Source organism: Pelophylax lessonae (genome assembly GCF_965119305.1).
Source record: "Pelophylax lessonae genome assembly, chromosome: 11".
NCBI lineage: Eukaryota > Metazoa > Chordata > Amphibia > Anura > Ranidae > Pelophylax > Pelophylax lessonae.
Window position 1 is genome coordinate 227,586,786 of NC_138778.1, and position 23,209 is coordinate 227,609,994.

General features: G+C 46.9%; 1 gene segment (V, D, J or C); it reads right to left on the reverse strand.

Annotated features, from left to right (window-relative positions):
• Positions 1-246: 246 nt before the first annotated feature.
• Positions 247-22,677, reverse strand: LOC309566852 (Ig heavy chain C region, secreted form-like). The segment is given in 7 exons: positions 22,611-22,677; positions 17,228-17,569; positions 14,701-15,021; positions 12,865-12,972; positions 7,188-7,544; positions 5,884-6,192; positions 247-599 (listed from the first exon to the last, which is right to left on the reverse strand).
• Positions 22,678-23,209: the final 532 nt, after the last annotated feature.

Below are 23,209 nucleotides of genomic sequence, written 5' to 3' on the forward strand. Positions count from 1 at the left end.
ATATGTGAAGCTGCACTGCCACATAAAGGTCCCTCTGCAAAGTGCGGTCTCTAACTCTCCTCTGTAAAGGGCCGTCCCTGACTCTCCTCTGTACAGTGCTTTCCCTAACTCTCCTCTTTACAAACAAATTGTGTCAATTGCCAATAAAAAAAATATGTCCCCGGATTTAATTTTAAAAATCTGGTCACCTTATCTTAGTTATGTATATAAGTTTAAAAAAAACGTAAACAAAAGATACAAACTTTATTAAATTCTGTTGGCAGACGATGACAAATCAGAAAAGCCAGCCAGACTCAGTGTGTAAGTTCTTTCTTGGTAGGATTTCAGAGCCACATGCTGCACCCGACATGTGAAAACACTCTCGTGATCGTCGGCCTGAGCAATAAACTTAAACATAGTGCACATCGAGTATAGACCTCGGGAGCTTTGCACACAGGGAGAGTTGTAGACCCCCAAGTCCTGCTGAACTTCATTCTTGAACCAGACCATCTCTATTTCCATGGGGAAGAAGTTCTGAAGCATACAGCTGAGTCGGGTCTCCTCTCCAACACCAGGGTCTGAAGGGTCGGCTGATATGTACTGGACTTCTGGAGGCATCCCTGTGGGCAGAAATGTTTTTTAATTGTTTATGTCATGTTTGCACATTGGTCAGTCTGCACAAATACTCTCCACTTTATGTACTCACTTACCCTGGCTATACAAGTTCCAATCCAACCCTTTGTATGTTCTGTTCAAATTTAAACATTCTATTTGACCAGTTTTTAATTGCAAATCTCACAGTTTAAGCAAAATGTATAGTTTCCAACACACTTGGAACTAAATGAATTGTTTGATGGTGTCAAATTCAACATCTGTGTTGCCTTGGAAGGTCTTCCTCTGACATTTGATAGACTAATGTCAGATTACATGGCTGATTGGATTAAATCCATGTCATGACAGCATAAGGCCCCATAAGAGGACAAGGCGTAGATCTACTGACCCAATGTTTAAGTGTCAGTGAATGGCCTCAGCCAACGCTACTCCACCAGCCACGTCGCCCACTGACACATTTCGCTCCACTCTCCTGGGAAAAATGCATCAGTGGGAGTGGCCGGTTGAGTAGCGTTGGATGAGGCCATTCACTAACTCTCAAACATTGGGTAAGTAGAGCGGCATCTCCTACTTCTCTTATTGACACTTATGGATCAGTGAAATTGGATGCCTGCTCCCTTCTGAGTTCTGGCAGGGCAGTGTTATGTGCTACATGCTTTCCAAGGTAGCATAAGGCCCTAATCAAAGCAGATTCCCGCTAGAGATTTAAAAAGTGTGCTTCACACATGCAACACGTCAAGCATAGGGCAGCCCATTCACTTCAATGGGCTACCCTATGCATGTTCATCACTCCAAAGCAGCTCAGGGACCTAAGTTTGGCCCTGATCCAGGAACAATTTCTTGGGTTCTTAAAGAGCTCAGCCAGGTGATTGCCAGACCATTATTATTGATCTTTAAGGATAGTCTAGTGACGGGTATGGTGCCAGCTGACTGGAAAAAAGGCAACGTGGTACCAATATTTAAAAAAGGGCCAGAATATATCCCAGGTAACTATAGGCCGGTAAGCCTAACATCAATAGTCTGCAAGATTTTGGAGGGGATGTTAAGGGACCACATACAAGACTTTAGTAATGAAAACGGTATTATTAGTAGTAATCAGCATGGATTCATGAAAAATCGTTCTTGCCAAACCAATCTATTAACCTTCTACGATGAAGTGAGCTGCCACCTAGATAAAGGAAAGCCTGTGGATGTGGTGTAACTGGACTTTGCAAAGGCCTTTGACACCGTTCTCCACAAACGCTTACTGTACAAACTAAGGAAGGTAGGTATGGACCATAGGGTGAGTACCTGGATAGAGAACTGGCTCCAGGGGAGAGTCCAGAGGGTGGTGATTAATGGGGAGTACTCGGATTGGGCGGGTGTGGCAAGTGGGGTCCCCCAAGGTTCTGTCCTGGAACCAATCCTGTTTAATTTATTCATAAATGATCTAGAGGAGGGGATATCGAGCAAAATCTCAGTATTTGCGGATGATACTAAACTAAGCATGCCAATATCTTCTATACAGGATGTGGAAACCTTACAAGCGGACCTGAACAAAATAACGGGGTGGGCAACTACATGGCAGATGAGGTTTAATGTTGAGAAATGTAAAGTAATGCACTTAGGCGTCAGAAACACGAAAGCAAGCTACTCACTAGGGGGGAAACCTCTGGGTGAATCTAAGATGGAAAAGGACCTGGGGGTACTGGTGGACAACAGGCTTGGCAGTGGCATGCAATGCCAAACCGCTGCAAGCAAAGCCACCAGAATACTGGGATGTATAAAAAAGGGGATTCACTCCAGAAATAAAGAAATTATTCTACCACTCTACAAGACTCTGGTCCGGCCACATCTGGAGTAGGCTGTCCAGTTCTGGGCACCGGTCCTCAGGAAGGATGTGCTGGAACTGGAGAGAGTCCAGAGAAGGGCAACAAAAATAATTAGGGGAATGGAGGGCATCAGCTATGAGAAAAGACTACAAGCACTGAACTTATTCTCTCTGGAGAAGAGACGTTTGAGGGGGGATAATATATCCATGTACAAATACTGTACTGGCGACCCTAGCATAAGGAACAAACTTTTTAGAGAAAGGAAATAATAAGACACGTGGCCACTCACTAAAACTAGAGGAAAAACGGTTTAACCTTAAAATACGTAAGCAGTAAGGATGTGGAATTCTCTTCCACAGGCAGCGGTGTCAGCGGGGAGCGTCGATAGTTTCAAAAGACAGGCACCTTAAAGACCACAACATACAGGGGTATACAATGTACAGTTAACAGCAAACACACACACATAATAGGTTGAACTGGATGGACTGATGTCTTTTTTCAACCTCACAAACGATGTAACTAGGTAATTTTACACTCGCTGTTTGCCATCATTATTCTCATGCATTTTGTCGCATAGCAAAATCACACCACATTATATCTTCCAATCATATTGCACAATGTGGATATATAGGCAGAATCGCCACGATTCCATATCGCCCATATGTGAACAGAGCCTTAGCATACAAACAAAAATGCCCTGTAGAATTTTCTGCATTTTACCCATAAAGTAAAACTGATGTCACAAAATTGTAAAAAAAAAAAAAAAAATTCTTAAAAGTATAAATATATAGTGGGGGAAAGAACCAGAACATTTTATTTTTAATCCAAAAGAGTTCATTGTTTAAACAGGCCTAAGGAAACAAGCAAAGCCACGTACATGGTAAAGAGAGATAGGTTGGTCACTGCAATATAGCAACACATGTATTACATTGGTGAGTTATTTAAAGAAATGAAAGACCTAATCCCAGACAATTCGAAAAATAAGTGCAAAATATAGCAAGTCAGATTAAAAAAATGTGTTGTATATACACAATATCTCACAAAAGTCAGTACACCCCTCACATTTTTGTAAATATTTTATTCTACCTTTTCATGTGACAACACTGAAGAAATGACACTTTGCTACAATGTAAAGTAGTGAGTGTACAGCTTGTATAACAGTGTAAATTTGCTGTCCCCTCAAAATAACTCAACACACAGCCATTAATGTCTAAACTGCTGGCAACAAAAGTGAGTACACCCCTAAGTGAAAATGTCCAAATTGGGCCCAAAGTGTCAATATTTTGTGTGGCCACCATTATTTTCCAGCACTGCCTTAACCCTTGGGCATGGAGTTCACCAGAGCTTCACAGGTTGCCACTGGAGTCCTCTTCCACTCCTCCATGACGACATCACAGAGCTGGTGGATGCTAGAGACCTTGCGCTCCTCCACCTTCCGTTTAAGGATGCCCCACAGATGCTCAATATGGTTTAGGTCTGGAGACATCCTTGACCAGTCCATCACCTTTACCCTCAGCTTCTTTAGCAAGGCAGTGGTCGTCTTGGAGGTGTGTTTGGGGTCGTTATCATGTTGGAATACTGCCATGCGGCCCATTCTCTGAAGGGAGGGGAACATGCTCTGCTTCAATATGTCACAGTACATGTTGGCATTAATGGTTCCCTCAATGAACTGTAGCTCCCCAGTGCCACCAGCACTCATGCAGCCTCAGACCATGACACTCCCACCACCATGCTTGACTGTAGGCAAGACACACTTGTCTTTTTACTCCTCACCTGGTTGCCGCCACACACACTTGACACCATCTGAACGAAATATGTTTATCTTGGTCTCATCAGACCACAGGACATGGTTCCAGTAATCCATGTCCTTAGTCTGCTTGTCTTTAGCAAACTGTTTGCGGGCTTTCTTGTGCATCATCTTTAGAAGAGGCTTCCTTCTGGGATGACAGCCATTTGATGCAGTGTGTGGCATATGGTCTGAGCACTGATAGGCTGACCCCCCACCCCTTCAACCTCTGCAGCAATGCTGGCAGCACTCCTACGTCTATTTCCCAAAGCCAACCTCTGGATATGATGTTGAGCACGTGCACTCAACTTCTTTGGTCGACCATGGTGAGTCCTGTTCTGAGTGGAACCTGTCCTGTTAAATTGCTGTATGGTCTTGGTCACCATGCTGCAGCTCAGTTTCAGGGTCTTGGCAATCTTCTTATAGCCTAGGCCATCTTTTTGCAGAGCAACAATTCTTTTTTTCAGATCCTCAGAGAGTTCTTTGCCATGAGGTACCATGCTGAACTTCCAGTGACCAGTATGAGAGAGTGAGAGCGATAACACCAAATTTAACACACCTGCTTCCCATTCACACCTGAGACCTTGTAACGCTAATGAGTCACATGACATCGGGGATGGAAAATGGCTAATTGGGCCCAATTTGGACATTTTGACTTAGGAGGTGTACTAACTTTTGTTACCAGTGGTTTAGACATTAATGGCTGTGTGTTGAGTTATTTTGAGGGAACAGCAAATTTACACTGTTATACAAGCTGTACACTCACTACTTTACATTGTAGCAAAGTGTAATTTCTTCAGTGTTGTCACATGAAAAGATAGAATAAAATATTTACAAAAATGTGAGGGGTGTACTCACTTTTGTGAGATACTGTATTTATATATATATATATATATATATATATATAGCGAGAGAGGGAAACTATGAAAACCAAAGTGTTGAATGTCATCTCAAATACAGGAATAATGAAACCTAGTATCCGTAGGGCCCTTTCACACGGTGTGGGCTCCCTCTTGCTCAGAGCAGGCAGATGACAGGTCCATGTCCACTCTGCCCTATGGGCAGTCCGGAGTAAACGGACTCCGCTGTCCATCAGATGGAGGAGGACGGGTCTTCTTCCATTTTTTAGTGGACTGGATTGGAGGTAGGTTGGTGTAAATGGACACAAGTCTGTTCACATCCCCTGTTCCATAGGGATACATGGACCATCCAATCAAGTCCACCACAAAACCTGACTGGCAGACCTGATCGGATTACTCATGTGAAAAAGGGTCTTAGACATACTGTTGACCTCAGGTTTTTATTGCAATCAGTGTCGTTAGTATGGAGTATTTCCCCCAACAAGGCATGCACATAAAAAATTATGTAGAAGTGTTAGACTGCAATAGGAGGGACCCAGCAGGCTCCACCCACTAAAAGCTCCCAGCAAAAAACTACAGGAGGGGGCAGAGACAAGACCAGTCACCCTGCACAAGGAGAGAGAGCAGCAGTGATTGGTCTTTATTACAGGAGGTCTCACACTGGATTACTGCACACATCTGAAAGAAATACACAAAGCACACTAAGATAATACACAAGCGACTTGTATTTGGACAATATGTGTTTATCCCAGAGTTTAGCTTTAACACTTCCTTACTCCAACAAATTTTGGCTGGATTTTAATTTTATATGTCTCCCCACCAAGCTGAATCTCACCTTTTAGGTTGATCTCAAATGAAACCTCCTCTGGACTTCCCAAGCTGTTATGACTGATCTGACAGATGAAGATTGCTCCGTCATCCTTCTCACTCAGTATAAACTCGACCTGGCTCCAAACACTGTAATATTCATTATCACAGGGAAAGGGGCCATACTGTGTGACGTTGGTCAGTGCACTTCTGTTCTTCACCCAGCTCAGCGCTATTGGCTTTGGATAAAACTTTTCCACAATGCAACTCAGAGTCAGCTTTTCTCCTGCCCGCGGGACCAGAGGCGAGCTTGTAATGTACATTTTGTTAGGACGAGCTTCAAAATAAAGATGAGATAAAGTTAACAATATATATTATAATAAAACCCATCTCCATCTAAGTCAAGGGCTTGGGCTGGACTAGAGAGCAGACCAGGGCTTTGGGCTGGGCTAGGCTAGAAAGCAGGCCAGGGCTTTGGGCTGGCTAGAGTGTGGGCCAGGACTTTGGGCTGGGTTGGGCTAGAGAGCGGGCCAGGGTTTTGGATTGGGCTAGAGAGCAGACCAGGGCTTTGGGCTGGGCTAGAGAGCGGGCCAGGGCTTTGGGCTGGGATGGGCTAGAGAGTTGGCCAGGGCTTTGGGCTGGTCTAGAGAGCAGGCCAGGGCTTTGGGCTGGCTGGGATAGAGAGTGGGCAAGGACTTTGGGCTGGGCTAAAGAGCGGACCAAGGCTTTGGACTGTTGTGGTCAAAGAGTGGGCAATGGCCCTCTGGCTGGGCCAGGGAGCGGGCCATGGCCCTCAGGCTGGGCCAGGGCCCTCAGGCTGGGCCAGGGAGCGGGCCAAGGCCCTCAGGCGGGGCCAGGGAGCGGGCCAGGGCCCTCAGGTTGGGCCAGGGAGTGGGCCAGGGCCCTTGGGCTGGGATATGGAGTGGGCCAGGGCCCTCAGGCTGGGACAGGGAGCAGACCAGGGCCCTCGGGTTGGGACAGGGAGCAGGCCAGGGCCCTCCGGCTGTGACAGGGAGCGGTCCAGGGCCCTCAGACTAGGATGGGGAGCAGGCCAGGGCCCTCGGGCCGGGCCAGGGCTTTTGGGCTGGGCCAGGGAGCCTGCTAGGGCCCTCGGGCTAAGCCAGGGAGAAGGCCAGGGCCCTCGGGTTGGGCCAGGGAGCAGGCCAGGGCCCTCGGGCTGCTCTAGGGAGCAGGTTGGAGCCCTCGGGCTGGGTGAGAGAGCAGGCCAGGAAAAAAATCAGGATTGGCCATAAGAACACAAGTATAAACCTGACCATGGGTCATGCTATCCAAGACTACATTTATCCAAAGTTAGAATATGAAAACGCATACCTATTACATTAATGGGTCTCTCCAGTCTTTTCACACCACGGAGGGATTTGTGCTTCACCTCACACACAATCTTGGCCCCATGATCCTGGATAGAGGGGGTGTAGGAAAGCTCAGACGTCATGTTGAACACACTGCCCTGTTTGCTAACAGAATGAGACGATTGTCCCGTGATATCTGCAGCGGATAGCAAGGACTCATCCCCTGAAGTCTCGGCTCCGTCTTCCTTCACAGACTTGTCAATATACCAGCGAACGCCGATTATTCTAGGCCGGAACCCGCTTATATTACACACAGCAACCATCTTTTCACCGGCTGAGTTCAGCTCTGGGATTATCATCTGTGACATCAGGGGCGGTACTGGGGGAAGTATCAGGAATTAGAACAAAAACGGTTAAAAACAATCCCACAATCGTTTCCCCCTTCTATCCTCATGTGTTACAGAGATCGCATGGTGCAAAGACTCAGATCCATGAACCGAGCCATCCAATGAATGCTTGGTGTAAGTCATTAAAGGCCCTTCAGAAATAAGCACCCAACCATCAAGCATTTAAAAAATGTATGGTGCTACATAGATGCAGGGTCGTCTTTAATGTGGAGCAAAAGGGGCAGCTGCCCCGGGCCCAGTCATTGTTGTTGAGGCCCAAAGCAGCTGAGCAAATAGTCGATTAGTGGATTTGGCTATCACTCATGAGATGAGGGCAGAATTGAATGCTGGGGGCGCTGGTGATTGGTTGGGTGTTATGTCTGCAGCCTGTGTACTGATTGGCCGGCTTGGTAAGGTGAACCTTGTCTGGGGAGAGCGCCTGTCAGTCTTTGACCCCTCTTCCTCACCATCTCTGAAAGCCACAGACCATCGGGCTGCTGAAGAGCCCCTTCACTGGAGGGTTTGGGCTGGGGGGGGGGGGGGGCGGGCGATTGCCTGGTGTTTGCCTGACATCCTCTGGACATTATTAAAGTGAAACCGCTGGGGGGACAATGCAGGGGTCTGTGTAATGATGGGGGTAATAAGGGGAAGAGGGTCCTGTGTAATGTGAGCAAAATTGCATGGGGGGGGGGCAAGAAAAGGTTTGTCCATGGTCTAATCAATATTAACAATGCTCCTGCATAGAGGTAACATTGTTCAGACCAAAGGGAATTAAAATTACATCTTGACTTTACTCTTCATGGTTATCTTCTGTCTCTGAAGATTTAGTCCTAACAGATCCTAAGACTACAGAGCCCCAACCTTCAAACTAGCCTCATCCTGATACCTCCAAATTAAAGCTGAACAGTCATTAACCACTTGCTGACCAGCCGTCGTATATATACACTGCAGCAAAGTTGCGATATTGCGCGAAACGACAAACTTGTACGTCATTTCGTTCAGTAGCCACTAGGTGGCGCCTTTGCGCCGCTGGAGGTGCCATCGTACTATGATTGGCTAGCTTAGATGGTATTAATGGGTCCGGTGGACATGATGTCCGCCGGCCACCCGCGATCATCCCCGGGAGAGACAGAACAGCAATCTGTCTTGGATACATAGACCCAGGGGAGCCGACCTGCCGCAGCAGTATCACTGTGAGCGGTCGGCAATTGGTTAATAGGCTTTGAGAAGACGTTCTATGGCCTCATCGCCTGATAAGACTCGCTAATGCTGCACTACCGCACCACAATCATATGCATTGCACGCGGTTGCAGGACAACCCCATTGAACCCAATGGGCAAGTTTAATAAGAGGGTGCTGCTTTTCAATCTCTGCACAGAAACTTCCAAAAGATAGAGACCGCACTCAAGGTGTTTAAGATGAAAACAATCGAACTCCTTTATTCTTCATAAATACAGCAGACAGACAGTACAATGCACGAACAGATGTGTCGGGTTGACGCGTTTCACGATGTAAATCTCTTACACGTGTGTGGTTATGAGTAAGCGATTTACATAGTGAAACGCGTCAACCTGACACGTCTGTTCGTGCATTGTACTGTCTGTCTGCTGTACGTATTTATAAAGAATAAAGGAGTTTGATTGTTTTCATCTTAAACACCTTGAGTGCGGTCTCTATCTTTTGGAAGTTTCTGTGCTTGGACGGCGGATCCGACCTGCACCGGGTTTTGAACTTGCACCTGAGCGGCTCTCTTCCTTGTTTGCTTCCTTTCAATCTCTGCACCCCTATTTAAAAAAGCCAGACGCAAAGGAATACATCACGGCATGTGAACAGCCCCAACTGGCTGCTATTTTTTAGTTGTGGTGCTAAGCTGGGGGGCAGTATAACTGGTCAGCCACTTAGATGGGCAGTCGGAGGGTGGTAAAAGATGTAAAACATGTTGAGCCTGCATAGGAATCATTTTACACACAAGTCCATGGACTGAAGTAACAGGAAAAGTCAAAAGCCAAAAGAAAACACAAAAAAGTCTGAAACTTATTAAAGTTAAACTGCATAAAAGAATGCATTTAAATCTCAGTAGTTAAAAGGTGTCCAGTGGTATGTGTGGTCCAGGAACTTTGTTACATTGAGGTTATATGGTCATTTCAGATGCAGAGCATGGAAGTCAACATTCTGCATCGAACACCAGCAGCATTATAGGCCCATTAAGCTTAATTTTCTTAAAATCAGGGCTTTTTTCCAGCGGGACTGTGGGGGAACACAGTTCCAGCACCTCCAGCACTGAATGTATGTACTGGCAAGGAGTGCTGTGGTGTGCAGGGGGGTCTATTGATGCTGGCTGCAGGGAAATCTATTCTCGGTGGTGGAAATCTATGTTGGTGTGGAGGTCCATTGTCACTGGTGGGGATCTATTTTTGTGTGGAGGTCCATTGTCACAGGTGGGGATCTAGTTTTGTGTGGAGGTCCATTGTCACTGGTGGGATCTATTTTTGTGTGGAGGTCCAATGTCACTGGTGGGGATCTACTTTTGTGTGAAGGTCCTTTGGAGATCTATTGATGCTGGCTGCTGGGAAATTTATTCTCGGTGGTGGAAATCTATGTTGGTGTGGAGGTCCATTGTCACTGGTGGGGATCTATTTTTGTGTGGAGGTCCATTGTCACAGGTGGGGATCTACTTTTGTGTGGAGGTCCAATGTCACTGGTGGGGATCTACTTTTGTGTGAAGGTCCTTTGTCGCTGGTGGGGATCTATTTTGGTGTGGAGGTCCATTGTCGCTGGTGGGTATCTACTTTTGTTTGGAGGTCCATTGTTGCTGGTGGGGATCTATTTTTGTTTGGAGGTCCATTGTCGCTGGTGGGGATCTACTTTTGTGTGGAGGTCCATTGTCGCTAGTGGGGAATCTATTTTTGTGTGGAGGTCCATTGTCGCTGGTGGGGATCTATTTTTGTGTGGAGGTCCATTGTCGCTGGTGGGGATCTACTTTTGAGTGGAGATCCATTGTTGCTGGTGGGGATCTGTTTTTGTGTGGAGGTCCATTGTCGCTGGTGGGGATCTACTTTTGTGTGGAGGTCCATTTTCGCTGGTGGGGATCTATATTTGTGTGGAGGTCCATTGTCGCTGGTGAGTATCTACTTTTGTGTGGAGGTCCATTGTCGATGGTGGGGATCTATTTTTGTGTGGAGGTCCATTGTCGCTGGTGGGGATCTACTTTTGTGTGCAGGTCCATTGTCGCTAGTGGGGAATCTATTTTTGTGTGGAGGTCTATTGTCACTGGTGGGGATCTATTTTTATTTGGAGTTCCATTGTCGCTGGTGGGGATCTACTTTTGTGTGGAGGTCCATTGTCGCTAGTGGGGAATCTATTTTTGTGTGGAGGTCCATTGTCGCTGGTGGGGATCTATTTTTGTGTGGAGGTCAATTGTTGCTGGTGGGGATCTACTTTTGTGTGGAGGTCCATTGTTACTGGTGGGGATCTGTTTTTGTGTGGAGGTTCATTGTTGCTGTTGGGGATCTATTTTTGTGTGGAGGTCCATTGTCGCTAGTGGGGAATCTATTTTTGTGTGGAGGTCCATTGTCGCTGGTGGGGATCTATTTTTGTGTGGAGGTCAATTGTTGCTGGTGGGGATCTACTTTTGTGTGGAGGTCCATTGTTACTGGTGGGGATCTGTTTTTGTGTGGAGGTTCATTGTTGCTGTTGGGGATCTATTTTTGTGTGGAGGTCAATTGTTGCTGGTGGGGATCTACTTTTGTGTGGAGGTCCATTGTTACTGGTGGGGATCTGTTTTTGTGTGGAGGTTCATTGTTGCTGTTGGGGATCTATTTTTGTGTGGAGGTCCATTGTCGCTGGTGGGGATCTACTTTTGTGTGGAGGTCCATTGTCAATGGTGGGGATCTATTTTTGTGTGGAGGACCATTATTGCTGGTGGGGAATGGGGATCTATTTTTGTGTGGAGGTCCATCGTCTCTGGGGGGATCTATTTGTGTGTGGAGGTTCATTGTTGCTGGGGGTCTATTTTTGTGTGGGGGTCCATTGTCGCTGGTGGGGGGGTCTTATGTTTCCCAGAGGGATCTACTGTTGAGGGAGAGGTCTTGTCAGAGTTACCAGATCCGAGGCCAAGATATTGAGAGGGCTCCCCTTGCGGCTCAGTGCGGCACACCTCTGGAGATGGTACAGAGGGTGTGGCACCCAAAGTGGCACAGGTTACCAGCTGCAGGCAGGTAGGAAGATCCAGGAGCAATCCGAGAGCAAAGTGGAACAAATTGAAACCACAGCAAGGTAGGAGTCTTTAAGGGCTCTGGAACAGATGGGCTACCTTGTGCCGAGGAATAGTCTCTGGTAGCGAAGACAGGAACTGGCCGAGGTCTGGGACTGGAGTAGGCAGCAGGAACCGTGGTACAAGCCGAGGTCATGTACAGGAGACAACCAGATTAGCCAAGGTCAGTGGAAGAAGCCAAGGGTCAAACCAGGAGCAGGAGATCAAACGGAGTCAGGAACAAGCTGAAGTCACAACAGGAAATCCAAACAGAATACAGGAAGCACAGGAACACAGGGAAGCTGAGAGATAATCCAGCAATGAGTCTGATCCTATGGCCAACTTTTATAGGCCAGCAGAGGGCTGAGTCAATTGAGCCAGGAGCGTCCATTGCTATTACTGGCAATGTTGCCAGTTCTCCTGCAGCCATTTCCCTGACAGGCCAGCAGAGGGCTGTGTCAATTGAGCCAGGAGCATCAATTGCTTTTACTGGCAATGTTGCCAGTTCTCTTACGGCCATTTCCCTGACAGGTCTATTGTTGCTGGCTGGTGGGAGATCTGTTGTTCCTGATAGGGAGTCTATTGTTGCTGGGTTGTTTTTTTGTTGTGGGAGGGGGGCAACTGTTGCTGGGGGTGGAGTCTATTGTTGTGTGGGATATATTGTTGCTGGGGCGGAGTCTATCGTTTGTGGGAGGTCTAGTGTTGCTGGGGTGGGGTCTATTGTTGCTCACTGAAGGGAATCTTTTTTACTGTCTCTCATTATCATTAACAAATTTAATGCAAAATGATATTTGGTTCTGTATTCTCTAAAATGGGTGGTATTGGGAGTTGGAACCAAGGAATGGTGCTCAGAGGGGGGTAGTGGGTTTAGACAAGGGGGTGACTCAAAAGGGGGGAAGTTCCTGCAACTATTCTCTGACAAAAAAGCCCATGCTTAAAATCAATAGGTTTTTCAAACACTGACAGATTTGAGGTATGCGTGTGAATTGCTAATTTTATGTTGAGGCCTAAAGCTGAGGATTCTTCAACATTGTCTGAGAAGTAATTATACTGCATCTTACCTTTAGCAAGAAACCTTTGATACAAGATTCCAAATATAATTGCCAACAGAACTATACAGACTACAATAGACACTGTGACTGCTGTACTCCCTTGTGCTTCATCCCGAGCTGCAAAAACATGAGAAGCCGTAAGACATTGCACACAACCATTCAGAACATAGATGGTCTTTGGAAAAACTGAAGATACTATGCAGATGGTGCTCAAGGCAACATTTAAATGATCTAACCCCAAAAAATTTAATATAATGCAGCTTACAAGATATGGCTGCATTCTTTTTTTCTGGCTCCTTAATTATTTTCACCTGGTGATCCTGACAGTAACAGTTCCTGTCTTTGTGTGGCCATTTTAGTGGGGGTTTTTTTAAGCATAAATATATGGGATGATGCATTTTGGTTACCGTGTACTATTTTTAGAAGCTAGGCTTCTCCTATGCATAGCTAATTAACTCGTTTGACTGGTTCATGAAGCTCATACAACAGGAAGTGATGTTGGCAGAAAGTAGGGGGAGGCAGGGGCGTAACTACAGGGGTTGCAGGGGTTGCGATTGCAACCGGGCCCCATGCTCCAGGGGGCCCGTGCAGCTCCCCTGTACACCTGGATAGGAGGGGCGGTGAGGGCAGCATGTAGAGAAATCACTGCGATGTGTCACAATAGAGAACCAGGAAGGGGTCAGTAAATATGTAATTTACCAGCTCCTTCTTTTTCTGAATGGACAGTCATAGTCAGTGACAGTGTAAAAAAATAAAATAAAATTATAAAAAATAGTGCAAATAAAATACCAAAAAAAAAAAAACTACTGACACCAGTGGGTGAACTGCTAGGATCGCAAAGGTCACAGTTGCGACTGGGCTTTGGCATTCCACTACCGTGGGGAGGCCCCAAGATGGCAGGAAGGGGGCCCACTGCAGAACTTGTGAAAGGGTCCTAAAACAAGAGTAAAGGGCCCCAGGATCAGTGGGAAGAGCCCCAGGCTTGAAGGTAAGGGCCGCAGCCAAGGGTCCGGGGAGGCCCCTTTATGGTTTCTTGCCCTGGGGCCCTGAAGGTTCTAGTTACGCCTCTGGGGGGAGGGAAAAAAGGGCTTGAACTCAGCCATGTGCTGAAGACAAAGGGTGGTAGTTTTGGAAGACTCCATTAAGACTGACAAAAGAACTTGGGGAACTGGGGATGACAATCTACAACACAAGTAGCTTAGTGCATCTCCATGGCATACATTGGGGTCCCCAAATTTTCTAAACAAAGGGCCATGTTACTGTCCTTTAGACATTAGGGGGGGCTGGACTGTGGTCAATGGGGGAAAAATGTCCCAGCAGCAGTGGAAGTAATAGTGCCCAGTGTCCCACCATTGGTATCAGTGGGCGAAATAGTGTCCCACCATTGGTGTCAGTGGGAGGAAGAGTGCCCTATAATTTGTGTCAGTGGGGGGAATACCCCATTGTTGGTATAATTGGAAGTAGTGCCTCATTGTTGGTGTCAGAGAGAGAAATAGTGCCCCATTGTTGGTGTCAGTGGAAGAAATAGTGCCCTATTGTTGGTGTCGTATTGTTGGAAGGAATAGTAAAGCACAATACTATACTACAGAGGGGTTTCTGCTTCCTTGCTTTACTGCAAAGTAACCTTTAAAAAGATTGCTTGTAGTGAAGCCTGGGGTCCTTGTTGGTTTCATGTAGCCACCATTAGAGTCTCCAACAAGCTATGAAGTGCAAGGGCTTGTCTGCTTTGATACAAGACAGGCACAGAGACTGGCACAGTGAAAACGTAACCTAATTTTGCTTTGCTAGTCGTCTGTGCACCAAGTCTCTATTTGTCTAACAGATAACCCGCAAGTTTGCACTCACCCATCAAATAAACTGTGCTGCCGCTTCTCAGTGGACTTCGTAAAGACTCGTGTTGGACTTCACAGATCAAAAAAACACCGACATCGTCTTCAGAAAATACTGCAGAGATCTGGCTGCTGACCCTAAAGGTCCCATTGTCCTCCAGAACAGGAAGCCCTGTGCAGATGTTTTCGGAAAGACCCAATTCTCCGTCTTGGCTCCTCTTAAACCATGAAATTTCCAGATCTTCTGGATAAAAGCCGGTCAGGTCACACAGAAAAGTATTCGACTCGCCAAACGTCAGCGATGGATTAATTGGGGAAAGCGACATAACGGGCTGGGCTGGAGAGAGCAGAACACAATATCCAACAAATAAAAAAAACATTTTTTTTACACTTAACTTTCTTATTTTAGACACAACAGATAGTGAAAGAAAATGGAAATCTTTATCCAGTTGTCACCAAGAAGTCTTGGCATTTTCAGAAATTAAATTAAATTTTCAAATTATAAGCAATATTGGCCACAGAAGTATATTATATATAACAGAACACCCAGAGCAGGAATGATTGTGGGCTCAGGGGGAAGACTTCAAGTACACAACATAATAATAGAATTAAATGCTAAATAAAGGACCATGGGGAAAAGATGGATACTTAAGAGCAGAAGCAGGAGATAGGGCACATTCCAGTAAAACTACAGTAAAAGAAGTGGTGTGACCAAAATATAAACTAAATAAGCAAGACAACAGGCTCTGCTTTGGTCCCCCTGTCTGTGCCTTCTCTTTGCCCCCTCTGTGTGCACCACTTCTATTGCGGCTCTTTGGTTCCCCAATCAGCACTAGGCATCTGGTATCTCTTTGGTCCCCCAGTTAGCACTAGGCTTGTTGCGTCTCTTTGGTCTCTCAATCAGCACTAGGCTTGTGGTGTCACTTTGGTCCCCCAGTCAGCACTAAGTCGGTGGTGCCTCTTTGGATCCCCAGTCAGCACTAGGTCTGTGGAGCTTCTTTTAGTCCCCCAGTCAGCACTAGACTTGTGGCGTCTCTTTGGTACCCCAGTCAGCACTAGGCTTGTGGCACCTCTGGACCACCAGTCAGCAATAGGCTTGTGGCACCTCTTTGTCCCTAAGGCAGCACTAGATCTGTGGTGCCTCTATGGTCCCCCAGTTAGTACTAGGTTTGTGGCACCCCTTTTGTCCCCCAGTTAGTACTAGGTTTGTGGCACCCCTTTTGTCCCCCAGTCAGCACTAGACTTGTGGTTTCTCTTTGGTCCCCCAGTCAGCACTAGGCTTGTGGCACCTCTGGACCACCAGTCAGCACTAGGCTTGTGGCACCTCTTTGTCCCTAAGGCAGTACTAGGTCTGTGGTGCCTCTATGGTCCCCCAGTTAGTACTAGGTTTGTGGCACCCCTTTTGTCCCCCAGGGAGCACCAGGCTTGTGGTGTCTCTTTGGTCCCCCAGTCAGCACTAGGCTTGTGGCACCTCTGGACCACAAGTCAGCAATAGGCTTGTGGCACCTCTTTGTCCCTAAGGCAGCACTAGATCTGTGGCACCTCTATGGTCCCCCAGTTAGTACTAGGTTTGTGGCGCCTCTTTGTTCCCCCAGTCAGCACTAGGCTTGTGGTGTCTCTTTGGTCCCCCAGTCAGCACCAGGCTTGTGGCACCTTTGGACCACCAGTCACCACTAGACTTGTGACACCTCTTTGGTCCCCCAGTCAGCATTAGGTCTGTGGCGCTTCTTTGGTCCCCCAGTCAGCACCAAGTCTGTGGCGTCTCTTTGGTCCCCCAGTCAGCACTAGGTCTGTGGCGTCTCTTTGGTCCCCCAGGCCAGACAGCACTATGTATGTGGCTCTTCTTTGGTCTTCCAGTCAGTAATAGGTCTGTGGTGCCCCTTTGGTCCTCCAGTCAGCACTAGGTCAGTGGCGCCTTTTTGGTCCCCTTGTCAGCACTAGGTCTGTGGCACCTCTTTGTTTCCCCAGTCAGCACCAGGTCTGTGGCGCCTCTTTGGTCCCCTCATCAGCACCAGGTTTGTGGTGCCTCTTTGGGTCCCCAGTCAGCACTAGGTCTGTGGAGCTTCTTTCGTCCCCCAGTCAGCACTAGGTCCGTCTGTGGCATCTCTTTGGTCCTCCAGTCAGCACCAAGTCTGTGGTGTCTCTTTGGTCCCCTAGTCAGTACTAAGTTTGTGGCGCCCCTTTGGTCCTCCAGCCAGCACTAGGTCTGTGGCGCCTCTTTGGTCCCCAAGCCAGCACTAGGTCTGTGGAGCCTCTTTGGTCCCCCAGCCAGCACTAGGTCTGTGGCGCCTTTTTGGTCCCCCAGTCTGCGCCAGGTCTGTGGCGCCTCTTAGATCCCCCAGTCTGCACTAGATCTGTGGAGCCTCTTTGCTCCTGCTATCTTCTCAGTGCTGTTGTATTACCTTGCTCCATGTTGGCACTACTGTTGGCATCTTTTCTCCGTGTCTGAATTATGATCTCTGGCATTTGAAATTTTTATCAGGCCATTGCATTGCATAAATATGCTTAACTTGTATGATAAGCTGTACAAACTATTGTGTTACCCGCCACTTTCAGAACAAGCGTAGCTTTGCCGGCATGTCCGGGGACAAATATAGTACAGTTGTATTCTCCTGCATCCTCCAGGGTCAGGTTGGGCAGGTACAGAGATGCGTTCCCCATTGGCAGTGAGGTTAAATCTATGGAGCTTCCCGATCTTTCAGCGGTGGCACTGTGTCCATCGAACATGTAAACTGGTTGTACCAGACTGCCGCGTTTCACTTTCCATATCACTCCAATATCGCTCAGGGAGATGGGATCAGGATAGGAGAACTCACAGCACAATAATACATCATGGTGCAGCAGCGATTCAACTTGAGGTGTGTTTGAGGTCACTGACAGGGAATCTGGGGAGCAAAAAACTTTGCATTAATCCTTGTTTAATAATGCATTCATACATGATAACCTCCTAAGGACTGTATGTGGTATGGGAAGGTGGCTGGGGGTATTTAATCACCGGGAACCATGGCCCATGGGTTTACTGTGCATGCGCTCAAAGGTAATTAGAGTCCCCTCTTTACCTTGTACCCCCTAAAGGACTGAGGACTGGTACAGGAGTGCCAACTCTACCCCCTATTGGCAACCCTGGGGACAACCATTTATGATCGATGTTGTATTAGAACAGGCATTATTAGGAACATGAACCCCTCTCCTCCTCTCAAAAGCAGGTTGAAAAAGTTCCGTAGTCCAGCAGAGGGCACTGTTCACGGCTGACAACACTGCTTGGGATTTCAGTGCAGCGTTGTCAGCTCACTGCAGGAAGTTAGTAACTCACTGGACTTCTAGCAGATATTTTTTCTATAATTTAGGATCCTAAAGAGACAAAATGATTGCAGAGATGTAATAAATGTTAGGCCCTGACGTGCCTTATACACTATATTGTCAAAAGTATTGGGACGCCTGCCTTTACACGCACATGAGCTTTAATGGCATCCCAGTCTTAGTCTGTAGGGTTCAATATTGAGTTGGCGCACCGTTTGCAGCTATAACAGCTTCAACTCTTCTGGGAAGGCTGTCCACAAGGTTTAGGAGTGTGTCTATGGGAATAGTTGATCATTCTTCCAGAAGAGCATTTGTGAGGTCAGGCACTGATGTTGGACTAGAAGGCCTGACTGCGCTCTAATTTATCCCAAAGGTGTTCTATCAGGTATAGGTGCAGGCAAGTCAAGCTCCTCCACCCCAAACTGGCTCATTCATGTCTTTAGGAGTGTATCTATGGGAATGTTTGACCATTCTTCCGAAGCACATTTGTGAGGTCAGGCACTGATGTTGGATGAGAAGGCCTGACTCCGCTCTAATTCATCCCAAAGGTGTTCTATCAGGTATAGGTGCTGGCAAGTCAAGTTACTCCACCTCAAACTCGCTCATCCGTTTCTTTATGGACCTTGCTTTGTGCACTAGTCCAAATCATTTGGTGGCAGGGGGATTATAATGTGGGGTTGTTTTTCAGGGGTTGGGCTTGGCCCCTTAGTTCCAGTGAAGGGAACTATTAAGGCGTCAGCATACCAAGACATTTTGAACAATTTCCTGCCCCCAACTTTGTGGGGAAAGTTCTAGGATGGCCCTTTCCTGTTCCAACATGACTGCGCACCAGTGCACAAAGGTCCATAAAGAGATGTATGAGCGAGTTTTGGGTGGAGGTACTTGAACATTTGGTGGAGGGGGGATTATGGTGTGGGGTTGTTTTTCAGGGTTTGGGCTTGGCCCCTTAGTTCCAGTGAAGGGAACTCTCACGGAAACCTTACAGGATAATTACATGTCACAGTTGGTGGACTCTCCTACTAGAGAAAACGCAATCCTGGATCTATTGATCACTAATGACCCAGACATAATCTCGGAGGTAGGGGTCCAGGACAACCTGGGCTCTAGCGATCACAGGATGATCAAATTTAGCGTAAATAACAATATAGCAAGGCAAGTGGGGAACATAAGAACCCTAAACTTCAGAAGGGCAGACTTTCCAAAATTGTACTCGTTGATGGAAAGGGTAAACTGGGACCGAACCCTGGGATCCCTGACCACAGAGGAAAAATGGGAATGCTTTAGGAATATATTAAGCAAAGGCATCTTGCAGTGCATTCCTATGGGAAATAAATTTAGAAGAGACAAAGCCAAACCTGGCTGGCTAAATCATAGCGTTAAAAATCTTATTAGGGGAAAAAAATTGGCCTTCAGGAAATATAAATCAGAGGGCACAGTATTGGCTTTCGACCAATACAAGGAGGCAAATAAGAAGTGTAAACACGAAATCAAGATGGCTAAAATAGACTTTGAGAGACAAATAGCGGAGGATAGTAAAAAAAACCCAAAGAAATTCTTTAAGTATATCAACAGCAGAAAAACTAGGGCAGAGCATATTGCACACATAATTAACGATGATGGGAGGATGGTTACAGAAGACACTGAAAAAGCAACTATGCTGAATGCTTTTTTCTCGTCAGTCTTTACACAGGAAAAGGAGGGGTACACTGACCATGACTGTATGGTTAGTAGTAGTACACAGGACTTGCCACCATGGCTAACAGAGGGTGAAATCAGGGAAAGGCTGGATAAACTTAACACAAACAAATCACCAGGCCCGGATGGCGTACATCCGAGAGTACTCAAGGAACTCAGTAAGGTTATATCCAGACCACTGTTCCTGATCTTTGCGGACAGTATTAGGACAGGAGATGTACCAGGGGATTGGAAGAAAGCTAACGTGATTCCGATATTCAAAAAGGGTCAGAGGCATATCCTGGGAAATTATAGGCCTGTCAGTCTGACATCAGTAGTATGTAAACTTCTGGAGGGGATGATAAGGGACTATATCGTAGAGTTTGCTAAGGACAACAGCATCATTAGTAGTAACCAGCACGGGTTTACAAATGGGCGTTCTTGTCAAACCAATCTCTTAACACTCTATGAGGAGGTGAGCTGTGAGCTAGATAGGGGCCAGGGGAGGACTGGGCCAGGGGGTAGGGGGGCAATTGCCCCCTGGGCTGCTCTGATGCCCTGTAAAAAGACTGCACCGCTTTTGCCACAGACATGCCTATAGAATTCCTGGTAAAGAGAAGTAAAAAGTTCCTGCCGCTGACTTACTGAGTGCTGGATGAAGACAAGGACAAAGTGCAGCCCCCCCAGCATGGATAGTGTAAACTGTGTCTGAGCAGAGGCTGGTTCCATGCCCCACTGGAGACTCTTCTGCCCCAGCCAGCCCCAACCGAGCTGCCCCAGCTCCCTCCAACCTCCCTCTGCTGGCCAGGTTAGGAACCCGGATTAAGTCAGTAAGTAGAGAGTATCTGGAGCAAGGCTTCAGCTTGAAATGGGGGTCAGGAGTTGGATTGGGAGAATGGGAGGGGGGGTGAGGGAAAGTGGGAGGGGGGCCAAGACGCTACACCATGGGCCTCTGGTTTGTACTTGCCCCCTGGGCCAAATGTTGCCAGTCTGCCCCTGATAGGGGCAGACCAGTGGATGTGGTGTACTTGGATTTCGCTAAGGCGTTCGATACAGTTCCCCATAAGCGCTTAATTTATAAAATAAGGTCTGCAGGTATCGACAGCAGGGTTTGCTCTTGGATACGGAACTGGCTAAAAGGGCGTGTCCAAAGGGTGGTAATAAACAGCGCATACTCAGACTGGTCTGAGGTGGTAAGTGGGGTCCCCCAAGGCTCAGTCCTAGGACCAACCTTGTTCAATTTATTCATAAACAGCATTGAGGACGGGATCTGTAGTTCAATATCAGTTTTTGCAGATGACACAAAATTAGGCAGGGCAATAACAGCACAGCATGAAGCAGATATCCTACAGAATGACCTGGACAAAATAACGGAGTGGGCAACGACTTGGCAAATGAGGTTTAACATGGAGAAGTGTAAGGTTTTGCACTTGGGGACTAAAAACATAAAAGCACAATACACGTTAGGAGGGGAACCCCTGGGAGAATCAAAAATGGAGAAGGATCTGGGAGTCTTGGTGGATGATAGACTAGGCAACAGCATGCAATGTCAAGCGGCAGCTGCCAAAGCCGGCAGAATATTAGCATGCATAAAGAAAGGGATGTATTCCAGAGATAAGACTATAATCCTTCCACTTTATAAAACTCTGGTCTGACCACATCTGGAGTATTCTGTCAAGTTCTGGTCACCAGTCCTCAGAAGGGATGTGTTGGAGCTGGAGAGGGTCCAGAGAAGGGCAACTAAACTAATTAGGGGATTGGAGGACCTTGATTATGAGGAGCGTCTGCAATCGCTTGATTTATTCTCCCTGGAGAAGAGAGGCCTGAGGGGGGACATGATAGCAATTTTTAAATATCTCAATGGGGATCTAGGCTTAGAAGAAAAGCTGTTCAGTCGCGGGGATTGCATGAGGACTCGGGGGCATACAATGCGATTAGAGGAGAAGCGTTTTAACCTCAGGCAACGTGGGGGGTTCTTTACTGTTAGGGCTACAAGATTGTGGAATTCTCTACCACAAGAGGTGGTTTCTGCAGGTAATATGGTGGCTTTCAAAAGACTTCTAGACGTACATCTCAAGGATCAGAACATTCAGGGGTATGCAAGATGATTACAGCCACACACACCTACACAGGTTGAACTGAATGGACTATTGTCTTTATTCAACCTCACCTACGATGTAACTATGTAAGGCGTCAGCATACCAAGACATTTTGAACAATTTCATGCCCCCAACATTGTGGGAACAGTTTGGGGATGGCCCCTTCCTGTTCGAACATTACTGCGCATCAGTGCATAAAGCAAGGTCCATAAATACATGGATGAGCGAGTTTGGGGGTGGAGGTACTTGACTGGCCTGCACAGAGTCCTTACCTCAACCCGATAGAACACCTTTGGGATGAATTAGAGCAAAAACTGCGGGCTAGGCCTTCTCATCCAACATCAGTTCCTGACCTCACAAATGCGCTTCTGGAAGAATGGTCAAACATTCCCATAGACACACTCCTAAACCTTGTGGACAGCCTTCCCAGAAGAGTTGAAGCTGTTATAGCTGCAAAGGGTGGGCCAACTCAATATTGAACCCTACGGACTAAGACTGGGATGTCAGTAAAGTTCATGTGTGTGTTAATGCAGGCGTCCCAATACTTTTGGTAATATAGTGTACATCATTGTCTATTAGCCTTTGGTAAGATGTGTCTTCCCTGCTGCTGGGGACCTACAAGTTCCAGTAGGGACTGTCATACATTCCAAAACACTAGTGAATGGAAGGATCAGTGCCGGGACAAGGCCATCCAGCACCCAGGGCAAAGATACCAAACTGCGCCCCCCCCTTATCTTAGGGTTAGGGTCAGGGCTCCCCCATCCCTGCAATAAACCATTGCACCCAGGGCAGCCGTCCCTCCTGCCCACCCCTTGTCCCGGCCCTGGGAAGGATAAAAGAAAATTCGACGCACCTGCCAGAGTGAGCAAGGCACAGATCACAGGAAGCCTGCCCATAGCATGGAATCCTCGTCTCACAATCTCCGCTCCATTCTCACCTGGAAGAAGAAATGGACTTTGAGTTACCATGAAAAACGTAAGAGGCGGGAACGCCCAGATCTTAAAGGGATACCACCCTTATAATTGTAGTCAATGCGATTTCATACATTTGTAACTGTTAGATGATTGCCAATGAAATACAGCTGAATATACCTACCTTTTAGATAACAGGCTTGCATTGAGAGAGCATTAACAACATGGATTGGGCAACTTTCACACTGCTTCGTTGCAAAAAAAGGGGTAAAAAATGCACATGTGTGTTTTTTGCTGCGTTGCTGGTGCGTTTTGCACCTGTAACAAAAAGACATGCAACTAAAAAAAAATGTGCACCAAAAATGAAACTGCGGGTGCGTTTTTGATGAGCTTTCCATTCATTTCAACGGGGAGGTGCAATGTGAGGCGGGACTTTTTAAAATGCAGCGGAACCGCAATCGGTATGAAGAGTTCCATAGGATTTTATAGTCATGCGTTTTTCTTCTGCATTGTTTAACTCTAGGGATGGGCAGAACTATCC